We start from the raw sequence: 14,630 nt of genomic DNA, 5'->3' as shown, positions 1-14,630 counted from the left end.
GAATTTTCCAAGGATGACTATATCCTCCAAGGAAGATAGAGAGGTGTGATTCTTCAAATTTTTCATTAATCATCATGATGGTGGCTGTTCAAATTCTTCATTAATCATCATAATTGTGACTATTCAAATTCTCTATTAATTATCATGATTGTGACTATTCGAATTTTCCATTAATCATCATGATTATGACTATTTGGATTCTCCATTAATTCTTCTTTGGATCAAATAAATTTATATTTAATCTTGATCTATTCTAGCTTTCAATATTTTAGAATTAATTAATAATCCAATTAATTCTAATTTAGAAATAATAATTGATTAATTTTAATATCTGACAAGTCATTATTTGATACATTCTTTTGGTTTAAAATTGAGTGTTTTCTAGCTAATTGCATATTTTAATTGACATCTTTTATCATGTTTTAATTGCCATCTTTTATCATGTTTATAAGATGAGAATTGTTTTGAGCTTAATTATATTTCTCTCTTGAATCATGATAGTTTTCCTTATATTGTGAATTTGGCTTGGTAGGACATTGAAGTTGGTTGAATTGATACATGATTCAAGAGGCAGCAAGATTCATCTAACCAAGTGCATGAGCTTAATGCCCTACTTGGGTTCAATTTTATTCCAACCCAATTCATGAAGCCAATCTATTGTGCTCAAGCCAAGTTCAGTCCACTACCTAAAAGCCCTAGAATTCCCTTAAACCACACCCTAAACCCGATTTAAAGCCAAGGTTTAAAATCCAGGTTTGGCACGATGAATAGTGGCTTGAGCTACTGTTCACCGTGCCAGATTCTTTCATCGTGCATCGCAATGCTCCTTCTCTTCTTCCAGATCTGCATCTCAGTTAATCTTCATCGGCATTGAGGTCTTCAGCAACCGACGATCAGCTCCCGATCATCTAGAATCACCGACGAGAGGTTTCCTGGCAATAATTCTATTTTCTATGATTCTCTTCTTCTGCCACTGATCAGAAGAGTTTCTCTGATCCAATGGTTTCTCCTCCTCTCAGCAATGTTGGCGGTGTTCCTATGGTGTCACTGAGCACCTTCCGATGACAATTCATCATCAACATCCTTCATTTAGATTCAAAGATTCTGATTTCCAGAAATCTAGGTTTTCGTTCATTGACAGCTTCAGATTATATTTAGCTTGCTGGAGGGGTTTCTTTGGCGTTCTGAACAATTCTAGAACTGAGTTGTAGCTGAGGATTTCTTCTCTAACACCGCGTGAAGTGTTCCATATGATTTCTTGTGTGACGACAAGGAGAAGGAGATTTCAAGTGTGATTTGGGTTTAGAGACGATTTAGTTTCAATTATGCAATTTCATTTCTTTGATTCTTGTTCCCGAATTCTTGTTACTGCAATTTAGATTTACATTTTTTTTTCTGCAATTTTGTTCACTGCAAATCTGTTCTTAAAATTCTGGTCTCAGCATTTTCAATTTCTACAACTTTGTCTCTGCACATTTTGTTTCTGCAAATTCCTGCAACTATGTTCTTATTAGTATCTGAAAACCCTTGTTAAGTTTGATTAGTTGATTTCATAATTTAGCTTGCTTTGTTTAGTTTAAGTTTTGTTAAGTTGTAATTTGTTTCTCAAGTGCCAATTAGCTCAAATTCTGTTAAGGAGTAGCTTAAATTAGTGTTAATTGTTAAGTAGCATAGTGAATTGTTTAGGCTAGTTTTTGCATTTGCTTAATTAATGGAAAATTTGGATTTAAAATTGTAGTGGCTTAACTTATGGAATTCTAGTTTGTGTTGATTAGTTTTTATTCTTTTTTGTTGAGTAGTTAAGTTTAGTTGAGTTGTTCTTTAAGCCTAGTTGTTCTTCTAATTGCTATAGGGTAAGTTCTTTCTTGTTGAGTAGTTTAGTTTTCAACTAGGTGTTAAATTTTTCTGTTGGATCAGATTTAATTAGCTATCATTTCCTTTTCTTGTTTACACTCTGACCCTTAATCTAGGTTTTAAACCAAAAATACAACAATCTCCACTTTTAAGATGAAAACACTAAAAAGAGTTTTTAATCTAGAACAAACATTCACCTATCAGTTTCCTCGAGAGATTCGACTTGGACCCTATACCACCTCATTACTTTTGTGAAATTAAGGGTTTTCGAACAATTAACTAATTTAGAGTTCATTGTGACACTTAGGGTGAACCATTACCAGTATCCACTAAAATCAATTATAGATAATGTTCATGTCTAAAGTGCTATGCGCATGACCCTCCAGGTTTTATACACAAAGGCAATATAAATCCATACACAGATTAAGGTAATCATCTAGTAATAGTTTTTAGTCACCCAATATGATAAAATTAATATTAGTCATAAACTATAAACCACCATGAACCAATTATTGTATAATTCAATCTTTTCATTTAAGTTTATATCTCAATTAATTCAGTATATTATGCATCATTACTAAATTAATTATTTTACTTGATTTCTAAGATATAATAGACTTCTCTTAAATGATAAATCATTCCTCCTATGACCATTCATTTCAAGTCACTAATATTTCTATTAAGCTGCCAGGATGTTAACTCCTAATCCAATAGAATGATGAATCCTCAATTGACTCAATACTATTCTCTCAATGCTTTATTATACACCCAACAACTGTATTAATTATAATCCGATTAAAGACTACTTTTAGATACATCAAAGTACATAATTCTACGCATAGCTAGAATATATAAAGGTCTTAAGTCAAAAGATCATTTACACTCGTTCATAAGAGGAATGACCAATGATACTTAATATATAGTCTCCTCTTAAGAAGGTTGTGTTCAGTGTACCTCTAAACTCAAGGCACTCCCAAGTACAACTTAGATATCCATCCCCCGGTCAATCTTGACCTAGTCATACTCAGCATTGATCTAAATATCCATATCTCCTCTAGATATCTATTCGATCCAGGACTATTTTAAGATTAATATATTCATTAATCTATAAAATTTTATCATTAATCATATATATATATATATATAAATCATTAACGATAAATACTTCTTTTTATGAAATAATTATCCATAAAATACATAAAGAATGTCTTAGCACATAAGTGCACACACTAACATCTATTCCAAAAGCTAGTAACCTGTGATTTACCTCCTCCATATTAGCCCTGGGACGGGTTGGCAGGGGCGCTGGGGGCAAACGTATTCGTCTTTTGCCACAATAAATATTATTAACGAACACACATTTATGAATATTATTCACAAATATTAACGAGCTGACTAAATGTATATTCAAGTTTATTCGTTTAATTTAACAATCAAGTTTATTCTTTTAATTGATCATATATATATTGAATAATTATAAATAAGTTTTTATCAAATTTAATATCAAATTTATTCACTAACATCACCATTGCTTGTTTAGTAGCAACTGTTTGGAAGGAAAGGAACAATTCAATGAAGCAAAAGAGAAGACTTTTTCCAACCGCATGAGTCTTTTCTTATACAAAAGCCAAGACTAAGGAAGAAGACTTCCTATTGAAATATTTAAAAATTCAGAAAACAAACAGATAAATCAATCAAGTTGCATTTCAAGTGTCCTAAATTGTTACGTATGTGATAGGATGTAAGTATGACTTCATCAAAGCTAAATTAACTTAAATCAACACCAATTGATTGTAGATTGTAAAAGGAATTGAAAAAGAATTGACAAGTAGCAGAGAAGACTTTCCTTAATACTTTTCTATACAAAAGCCAAGAATAAGGAAGAAGACTTCCTATTGAAAAACTTGATAATTCAGAAAACAAACAGAAATCAATCAAGTTGCGTTTCTAATGTCCTAAATTGTTACGTCTGTGATACGATGTAAGTGTGATTTCATCAAAGCTAGATTTACTTAAATCAACACAAATTGATTGTAGATTGTGAATGGAATTGAAAAAGAATTGACAAGTAGCAGAGAAGACTTTCCTTAATACTTTTCTATACAAAAGCCAAGAATAAGGAAGAAGACTTCTTACTGAAAAACTTGAAAATTCAGAAAACAAACAGATAAATCAATCAAGTTGCATTTCTAATGTTCTAAATTGTTACGTCTGTGATACGATGTAAGTGTGATTTCATCAAAGCTAGATTAACTTAAATCAACACAAATTGATTGTAAATTGTGAAAGGAATTGGAAAATAAGGGATTATTTGTTTGACTTCTCTCCTCCTGAAGATTATATCAAATTCAGTAGCGCTCCATTTCTGACCAGCCATGTCAATGCTTACTTGCTTCAGATTCTCCTTTCCCATTTTAGGTGGTCCTGTCTGAGATCATAAAGACTAAAATTAAAGCATACTGGACCCGCAAGAGCGGATGGGAAGTGAAATGGAGATCATATCCCGGTTTGACCCTCTGAAACTCAAGTCAGTTTCCGGTGATATAAATGAAGAAAATAAACAGTACTGTCATGAAGAACATAAAGACTAAAATTAAAGCATACTAGACCCACAAGAGCGGATGGGAAGTGGAACGGAGTCGGAGGTGATGGCATGGAGCCGAAGGGTGGTGTGGAGTCGGAGGGTAGCCTAGAGACGAACAACGACATGGAGGTGGAATACGATAGTGGCACACAGGCCGAAATATTACAGTGGCACACATGCCAAAATACAACATCGGCTTGAAGGCCGGAACACAGCAGCGACTAGCATGCCAGAATATAAGAACGACTTAAAGGCTGGAACACAACAGCGGCTCGTGGGCCGAAATATAATAACGACTCAAATGCCAGAACATGAGAGCGGCTCGTGGGTCAGAATATAAGAACGGTTTGCCGGTCGGACGGCTCGAAGGCTGAACATAGTAAACCACAAGGAGCCAAATGGAGTAGACTGTACAAGGTCGCGGAGTCAGCTGGCGGAGGGCTGCCAGTGCAAGAGAGATGGTGGAGCCGACCCCATGAGGCGTGAGGGCGGCATCAATCGGCTGTGGCATGAGGACAACGACGAAGAGGGGGAGAGGTGACTACTCTAGCGGCAAAAGTGTGTTGGATTTGTGCTGGGGACGTTGGTAGTGGCACTGGCGACTACTCTCAAGGGTTGTGGAGCGGCATTGGCAGCTGCTGTCGGAGCCGCGGGAGGTGACTGGTGTGCAGAGGAAAATGGAGGAGAGCGGCGACACAGGCCGACCCTGGTTGCTCGTGGTTGGCAACAAAGGTGTGGTCGACATCAACAACGGCGATGGTCGTGTTGGTTAGTCCTAGGAAGATCGTACCGGTTCCATTGTACAAAAATTTGTACAAGTGTCGAACCTTTTCTAAACAACCTATTGTGTTCTTTAGAAGTTAAATTAGGAATCGCAAACAGAACTTAACATTATTGGTTCCAAATTTAACTTATCTGTTCTTAATGGTTTAGATTTGGATCGCAAGCGGAACTTAACATTATTGATCCAAATCCACCTATGTTATAAATTCAATTAAATATTAATTTCTAAAATTCGCTTCCAGGTTAAACATGGCGAGGCACTAGACCTTCTTGGATATAGGAGCAACCACCACTTCCTAAACAAAGCTTTTTAAGGAAAGCTAATATTTAATTTCCTTATATAACTCTAGGTTTAACCAAAAAAGAACAATCGAATCACAAATTCGAAAAACAAAAAAAGAACACAAACTAGAATCTAATACCTCTTGTGTTTGGAATTCTTACAAAGAAAAATAACTAGCATGATGCGGAAAATAATTACTAGTTATACCTCTTCTTTGTATGCTAATAACCTTGAGATCTTCTGTCGTATTCCTCGCTTTCTCTTGGATGTCGTGTGGGTGACGATCCTCCAAGATGAACACCACCCAAAGCTCCTCCTCCTTCTCTAGTATTCGGCCACCACCACCACCAAGGAACAAAAGGGAGCAAGGGGAAAAGAAAGAAGAGAGGGGCTTGCCACAATGAAGAGCTCCAACAAGAGAATAAGAATTGATATCTCATGAGGCCTCCCCTCCCCTTCTTTTATATTACTTGCCCAAGGTAAATAAGGAAAGACTTTTACAAAAATTAAAATCTTCCTCTTGTTTTTTCTTTTTCCCCTTTTATTTTTCCTTTTCTTTCCTCTTGTGATTCAATTATCAATCATTGATTCAATTGATTGGCTGGCCCCTTGCTTGGGCACCAAGCAAGGGTGGCCGGCCCTAAGAGGAAAGAGATAAAATCTTTTGTAAAAATTTTATAAGCAAAGAAGGAAAGCTCTTATAAAATTTTACAAACTCTCTTTTAATTTCCTAACATGCATGTTAAAAAAGGAAAGTTTTAAAAAATTAAAACCAAGTTTTAAAATTTAAAATTTCTCTTCTAAAATTTCCTTTTTTAACATGGTTACAAAAATAGAAAGTTTCAAATTTAAAACTCCCTTCCTTTTTTTCTAAAACCATGAGGATGGTTATAAAAGGAAAGTTTTAAAACTTTTAAATTTTCTTTTAAAACATGTGGCCTAATTCAAATAAGGAAAGTTTTATAATTTAAAAATCTCTCTTTTAAAACTTGTAGATATGAACAAAGAGAAGATTTTAAAAATTCAAAACACCCCTCCTAATTTGAATTATGTGGCCAGCCCCCTTAATTTTGCTAGTGGCCGACCCCCTTTGAGAAGGTAGTGGCCGACCCTTGGCTTGGTCACCAAGCCTTGGGTCGACCCCCTCTTGGACACCAAGATGGACTTTATATGGATGGATTTGAGGCTTCATTGAGGCTACAACAGGGACCTAGAGGAGAAATTGGTTTTGGCCTTCCGACGAGCTTGAGTATCCCATGTTCGCCCTTAACACACAACTCAAGTTCATCAATAATAACTCATTCCACTAGAGAGTTATTATTGTACTATCGCACCAATCCCAAATTACATTATGAGCTCCTTCTTATCATGAGTGTATTAATCTCCCCGTGTTTAAGATATCGAATGTCCATTAATTTAATGAGTTACTGATAACTCATTTAATTAATATCTAGTTCCGAGAGTAGTACCACTCAACTTTATCGTCATATCGGACTAAGTCCACCTGCAAGGTTTAACATGACAATCCTTATGAGCTCCTCTTGGGGACATTCTCAACCTAAATTACTAGGACACAATTTCCTTCTATAATCAACAACACACACTATAAGTAATATCATTTCCCAACTTATCGGGCCTATTGATTTATCGAGCTAAATCTCACCCTTTGATAAGTTAAAGAAATAAATACTAAATATATATGCTTGTTATTATATTAGGATTAAGAGCACACACTTCCATAATAAATAAGGTCTTGTTCTTTTATTAAGTCAGTATAAAAAAAACTTACCTTAAATGGTCCTACTCAATACACTCAGAGTGTACTAGTGTAATTTATTAGTCAAGATAAACTAATACTTAATTACACTACGACTATTCCAACGGTTTGTTCCTTTCCATCTTAGTCGTGAGCAACTGTTTATAATTTATAAAGAACTGATAACATGATCTTCTGTGTGTGACACCATACACCATCTTATCTACAATATAAATTAATTGAACAACTACACTTAACAAATAAATATAAACATTTGACCAATGTGATTCTTTTATTTCAAAATAAATGTTTACAAAAAGCTAGGCTTTTAGTATACACTCTAACAATCTCCCACTTATACTAAAAGACTAAACTGTTATATCTGCTGTCATACATTTGATTCTCATCCCCTCCACATGCTGATCAAAAGTTTTCACCGGAAGGGCCTTAGTGAAAGGATCTGCCAGGTGATCTGCTGATGCAATCTTGGCGACGATAACTTTTCCTCGCTTGACGATGTCTCGTATCAAGTGGTACTTGCGCTCTATATGTTTACTCGCCTTATGGGCTCGTAGTTCCTTCGAGTTTGCAACTGCACCGCTATTATCACAATAAATTGTGATGATTTTGGGCAAACCAGGAATCACATCTAAGTCTATTAGGAAGTTCTTGAGCCATACAGCTTCTTTGGCTGCCTCAGAGGCTGCCACATACTCAGCTTCCATGGTTGAGTCTGATACGCATTTCTGCTTAACACTCCTCCATGCAATAGCTCCACCTCCTAAAGTAAACACATAGCCTAATGTAGACTTATTGTTGTCCCTATCTGATTGGAAGTCTGAATCCGTGTAACCCACAGGAAGCAAATCGTCTGCTTGGTAAACTAGCATATAATCTCTAGTCCTTCTCAGGTACTTCAATATATGCTTTACAACAGTCCAATGTCCTTGTCCAGGGTTACTCTGATATCTTCTAACCATGCCCACGGTAAAACAGATATCAGGTCTCGTACACAGCATTGCATACATTAGGCTTCCCACAGCTGAAGCATAAGGAACTGCCTTCATGTCCTCTATCTCTTTTGATATCTTCGGAGACATCTCTTTAGATAAAGCTACTCCATGCCTAAAAGGTAAGAAACCTTTCTTGGAGTTTTGCATGCTAAAACAAGCAAGGATTGTATCTATATATGAAGCTTGAGATAGGCACAACATCCTTTTCTTGCGATCCCTTATGACTTTGATCCCAAGAATGTGTACACATTCTCCTAAGTCCTTCATATCGAATTATTTCGACAACCATACCTTTACGTCCGATAACACTTTGACATTGTTGCCAATTAACAAGATGCCATCTACATATAGTACAAGAAATACCACCATGTTTCCGTTACACTTCTTGTATACACAAGACTCATTCGGACACTGAATAAATTCATATGATTGGATTACTTCGTTAAACCGGATGTTCCAAGATCTTAAAGCTTGCTTCAGTCCATAAATGGACCGATTCAGCTTGCACACTAGATGCTCTTTGCCCTTTTCAATGAACCCCTTTGGTTGCTTCATATGGATATTTTCTTTAAGACTTCCGTTGAGGAAAGCTGTCTTGACATCCATTTGCCAAATCTCATAATCCATATGAGCAGCAATGGATAAGAGTATCCGGATAGACTTTAGCATAGCTACCGGCGAAAAAGTCTCCTCATAATCGATTCTCTCTTTCTGAGTATACCCTTTCGCAACAAGCCTTGCTTTGAAGGTTTCTACCTTCCCGTCTGTCCCTCTTTTCCTTTTGTAGATCCACTTGCATCCAATGACTTTTACACTATCTGGTGGTTCTACAAGCTCCCAGACCTTATTAGAATACATAGACTCTATTTCAGAATTCATTGTCTTTTGCCAAGATGTTGTATCTTTATCTTGGAGTGCTTCGTCATATGTCCGGGGATCAGGTTTATGTTTTCCCGGGATCAAGTCCGAAGACTCTCCCAAAAATATGAATCTCTCAGGTTGCCTCACAACCCTCCCACTATGACGAGGCACTGTCTGTGGCTGTGTATCATGTGTGACATGTGTTGCAGTTTCTTGTGGTACTTCATCTTGTACTGTTGGTACTAAAGTAGACGTGTCCTCTCTAATTTCTTCTAGAACAATTTTACTTCTAGGCTTGTGATCAATTATATAGTCTTCTTTTAAAAACTGGGCATTGGTGCTAACAATGACCTTCTGGTTTTTAGGACTATAAAATAAACCACCTTTCGTTCCTTTGGGATATCCCACAAACACATGAACTTCTGTACGAGATTCTAATTTATCAGCATCCGATTTCAGCACATGTGCTGGACTACCCCAAATCCGAATATGTCTTACACTGGGCTTTTTCCCATTCCACAATTCTGTGGGAGTAGAGGATACTTATTTAGAAGGTACCAAGTTCAGAATGTGTGCTGTCGTTTCCAGAGCATATCCCCAAAATGAATTTGGTAATTCTGAATAACACATCATCGATCTAACCATCTCCATAAGAGTCATATTCCTTCGTTCTACCACACCATTCTGTTGGGGTGTACCAGGTGCGGATAATTGAGATTGAATCCTGGTCTCTGATAAGTAATTCCTAAAGTCTTTTAAGAGGTATTCTCCACCACGATCAGACCGTAGTGTCTTGATACTTTTACCAAGACAGTTCTCCACATCAGCCTTGTACTCTTTGAACTTATCAAAGCACTAAGATTTGTGGCGCATCAGGTAAATGTATCCGTATCTTGAATAATCGTCTATAAAAGAGACAAAATAGTCGAAACCACCACTTGCCTGAATAGACATAGGACCACACAAATCAGAATGAACAAGTTCTAACGTATCTTTGGCTCTATACCCCTTGGCTTTAAAAGGTCTCTTGGTCATTTTACCTTCCAAGCAAGATTCACAGGTTGAAAAATTTTCTAACTCCAATGAACCCAAGAGTCCATCAGCTATGAGTTTTTGAATCCTACTTAAGTTAATATGACCAAGCATTAGATGCCAAAGATATGTTTGGTTTATTTCCGAACGTTCCTTTCTCTTATGAGAATTAGAAAATGTGTTATTAATTTTCATTTATTGCTTTGTGGAAGAAATTGGATTTAAAGTATATAAATTGCCAATCAATGCACAAGAACAGATAATAACCCTATTTCTTTTTATAACCACATTGTTATTGAAAGAAACAGAATATCTATCCAAATACAGTTTAGAAACTGAAATTAAATTCTTTCTAAAATTGGGTACATAAAGACAATTTCTTAAAACCAAACTTCTATTCCTATCAAAAGATAAGTAGACATCTCCCACTACAACAACCGTCACTTTAGTAGCATTGCCCATGTAGACGGTTATCTCTCCTTCAAATACTCGTCGAGTTTCCTGGAACCCCTACAAAGAGTTACAGACATGATCAGTGGCTCATGTATCTACACACCAGGTGCTGGTAGATAACACCGCTAAACATGTTTCAACGACTAGAGTATGAGATATACCTTTATTGTTCTCTTTCCTACAAGGACATTCTGCCTTCTAATGTCCTGACTGCTTGCAAATGAAGCACTTGCCCTTTAGCTTCTTCATTCCAGCTTTTTTACCTTGAGGTTTATTCACCTTCTTTGCTGATGCAGCCCGTTTCTTCTTCTTCGTGCCTTTCGACTTAGAAGTAGAACCATTTTCAGCATAGTGAATATGAGAATTATGACGAAATAGCCCTTCTGCTGCCTGAAGTTCTGTCAGTAGTTCCGCCAATGAATACATCCTTTTATTTATATTATAGTTCAGGCGGAATGCTCAAAACTTCTGGGTAGCGTTTGGAGAATTATATCGATCTGGGTCTCCCCATCAATTTCTCCTCCAAGGATTTGTATTTCGTTCAAATAAGCCATCATCTTTAGGATATGCTCCCTTACGAGAGTCCTCTTCTGCATGGTGGTTGTCATTAATTTTCTCATAGCTTCTTGCCTAGAGGCCCGATCCTGGTGACCAAAGAGATCCTTGAGATTGTTCATTATATCATAAGCTGTTGGGAAATCCTGATGCTGATGTTGCAATGCATTTGACATTGAAGTCAAAATGTAACACCGTGTCATCTCATCCGCTTTTACCCATTTCCTATGATACTCAATCTCCTCTTGGGTAGATTCACCATTAGGCGCATTAGGGCAAACCTCAGTCAGTACAAACTTATAGCCCTCAGCAGTTAGGACAATGTCTAGGTTTCCTTTCTAATCAATATAATTGGGACCAGTAAGTTTGTTCTCTTTCAGTATTATGGCCAGTGGGTTGAAAGTTATCCTAAGAATCACAAAAATAACTTTGGTCAGGACTCTAAATTTAAAATAATATTGATTCCTCAAATAATACTATTTAAATTAACCAACACCTTAAATCACCGTGAATTTTGCATGCCACGATATTGTGGACGTATACAAAATCAAAAATTTGAAAGAGGAGGTTTTACCCATTATTTTATTCTTGTCATCCTAATTTTATGGCAAATAAAATTAATAGTTGGTTTTCCTTTGGTCACACAAATAATAGCAGTGACTCCGATGGGGAGGATACTATTAGACGTGCCTAAGTATATACCATTACTTGACACTTAGTCCATTAATAAGATTGTGCCCCTTCTGATGGGGAAGATCACACGCTCTTGATTAATTTCCTATAGTCATCCAAAATGGAAGTTTGATCTAGTGATCCACAAACAAACTCATCCGATATGGAGGAAGGCACTTAGAGCCAACACGCAAGTTTGTTTACATCACTTACAAACCAGTAATGGAGACCATGGAATTTATTTAAAAATCTCTCTCCCATTTAGTTATTTAAGGTGAGGAATTTTAACATATGCAAGCATACATCACATGCACACGCACACACACATCACAATAAATAAAAGCAATAAATTTAGAAATTAATTTCCAACTATTATGGCCTTTTTCGTCACTGTTCTTTGTGTGCTCCAACCCTGGCTGCTGCCATCTTTAGCCACCGCCATCGGGTCCAGTCATCGCATCTATCTTACTTCTTATTCCGCTACGCCTCTGGTCCTCAAAAAATACCACGCCTCGCAAGCATCCAATCCACGACAAAATTAGAATTTTACATATATCGATCCTATATTCCTCGAAGGAATGTGCATGTAATCTAGATCGAAAATAAAATTCTAAAATCCTAGGGCTAATACAGCTCCTACTGTATTAGTTACATACAATCATGCACACACAAAAATAATGCCCTTGACATGTCCAAGAGTCCAATCACACACAACATCTATAAGCCATAATAGTTGGAGCCTGCAACCAAAGAGTTAGCATATACTACCATTATCCTGCCTAAATTATGTATGACATGTGCATAATTAATTTGAAAACCAAACACATAGAGGCAAATCCTAGCTCTGACACCAATTGTTGGTTGGTCCTAGGAAGATCGTACCGGTTCCACTGTACAAAAACTTTGTACAAGTGTCAAACCTTTCCTAAACAACCTATTGTGTTCTTTAGAAGATAAATTAGGAATCGCAAACAGAACTTAACATTATTGATTCCAAATTTAACTTATCTATTCTTAATGGTTTAGATTTGGATCGCAAGCGGAATTTAACACTATTGATTCAAATCCACCTATGTTATAAATTCAATTAAATATTAATTTCTAAAATTAGCTTCCAGGTTAAACATGGCGAGGCACTAGACCTTCTTGGATATGGGAGCAACCACAACTTCCTAGACAAAGCCTTTTAAGGAAAGCTAATATTTAATCTCCTAATATAACTCTAGGTTTAACCAAAAAAGAACAATCGAATCACAAATTCAAAAAACCAAAAAAAAACACAAACTCGAATTACAATTTGAAAAACTAGAATCTAATGCCTCTTGTGTTTGGAATTCTTACAAAGAAAAATAACTAGCATGATGCGAAAAATAATTACTAGTTATACCTCTTCTTTATATGTTAATAACCTCGAGATCTTCTGTCGTATTTCTCGCCTTCTCTTGGACGTCATGTGAGCGACGATCCTCCAAGATGAACACCACCCAAAGCTCCTCCTCCTTCTCTAGTATTCGGCCACCACCACCACCAAGGAACAAAAGAGAGCAAGGGGAAAAGAAATAAGAGAGGGGCCGGCCACAATGAAGAGCTCCAACAAGAGAATAAGAATTGATATCTCATGAGGCCTCCCCTCCCATTCTTTTATATTACTTACCCAAGGCAAATAAGGAAAGACTTTTACAAAAATTAAAATATTCCTCTTGTTTTTCCTTTTCCCCTTTTATTTTCCTTTTCTTTCCTCTTGATTGATTCAATTATCAATAATTGATTCAATTGATTGGTCGGCCCCTTGCTTGGGCACCAAGCAAGGGTGGGTGGCCCTAAGAGGAAAGAGATAAAATCTTTTGTAAAAATTTTATAAGCAAAGAAGGAAAGCTCTTATAAAATTTTACAAACTTTCTTTTAATTTCCTAACATGGATGTTAAAAAAGGAAAGTTTTAAAAAATTAAAACCAAGTTTTAAAATTTTAAACTTCTCTTCTAAAATTTTAAACTTCTCTTCTAAAATTTTCTTTTTTAACATGGTTACAAAAATAGAAAGTTTCAAATTTAAAACTCCCTTCCTTTTTTTATAAAACCATGAGGATGGTTAAAAAAGGAAAGTTTTAAAACTTTTAAACTTTCTTTTAAAACATGTGGCCTAATTCAAATAAGGAAAGTTTTATAATTTTAAAATCTCTCTTTTAAAACTTGTCGATATCTACAGAGAGAAGATTTTAAAAATTCAAAACACCCCTCCTAATTTGAATTATGTGGTCGACCACCTTAATTTTCCTAGTGGTCGCCCCCTTTGAGAAGGTAGTGGCCGACCCTTGGCTTGGTCACCAAGCCTTGGGTCGTCTCCCTCTTGGACACCAAGATGAGCTTTATATTGATAGATTTGAGGCTTCATTGAGGCTATGACAAGGACCTAGAGGAGAAATTGGTTTTGGCCTTCCGACGAGCTTGAGTATCTCGTGTTCGCCACGAACACAGAACTCAAGTTCATCAATAATAACTCATTCCACTAGAAAGTTATTATTGTACTACCGCACCAATCCCAAATTACATTATGGGCTCCTTCTTATCATGAGTGTGTTAATCTCCCCGTGTTTAAGATATCAAATGTTCATTAATTTAATGAGTTACTGACAACTCATTTAATTAATATCTAGCTCCGAGAGTAGTACCACTCAACTTTATCGTCATGTCAGACTAAGTCCACCTGCAAGGTTTAACATGACAATCCTTATGAGCTCCTCTTAGGGGCATTCTCAACCTAGATTACTAGGACATAGTTTCCTT

The sequence above is a fragment of the Zingiber officinale genome, chromosome 3B (genome assembly GCF_018446385.1).
Source record: "Zingiber officinale cultivar Zhangliang chromosome 3B, Zo_v1.1, whole genome shotgun sequence".
NCBI classification, from domain to species: Eukaryota; Viridiplantae; Streptophyta; class Magnoliopsida; order Zingiberales; family Zingiberaceae; genus Zingiber; species Zingiber officinale.
Note: the sequence above shows the minus strand (reverse complement) of the source record.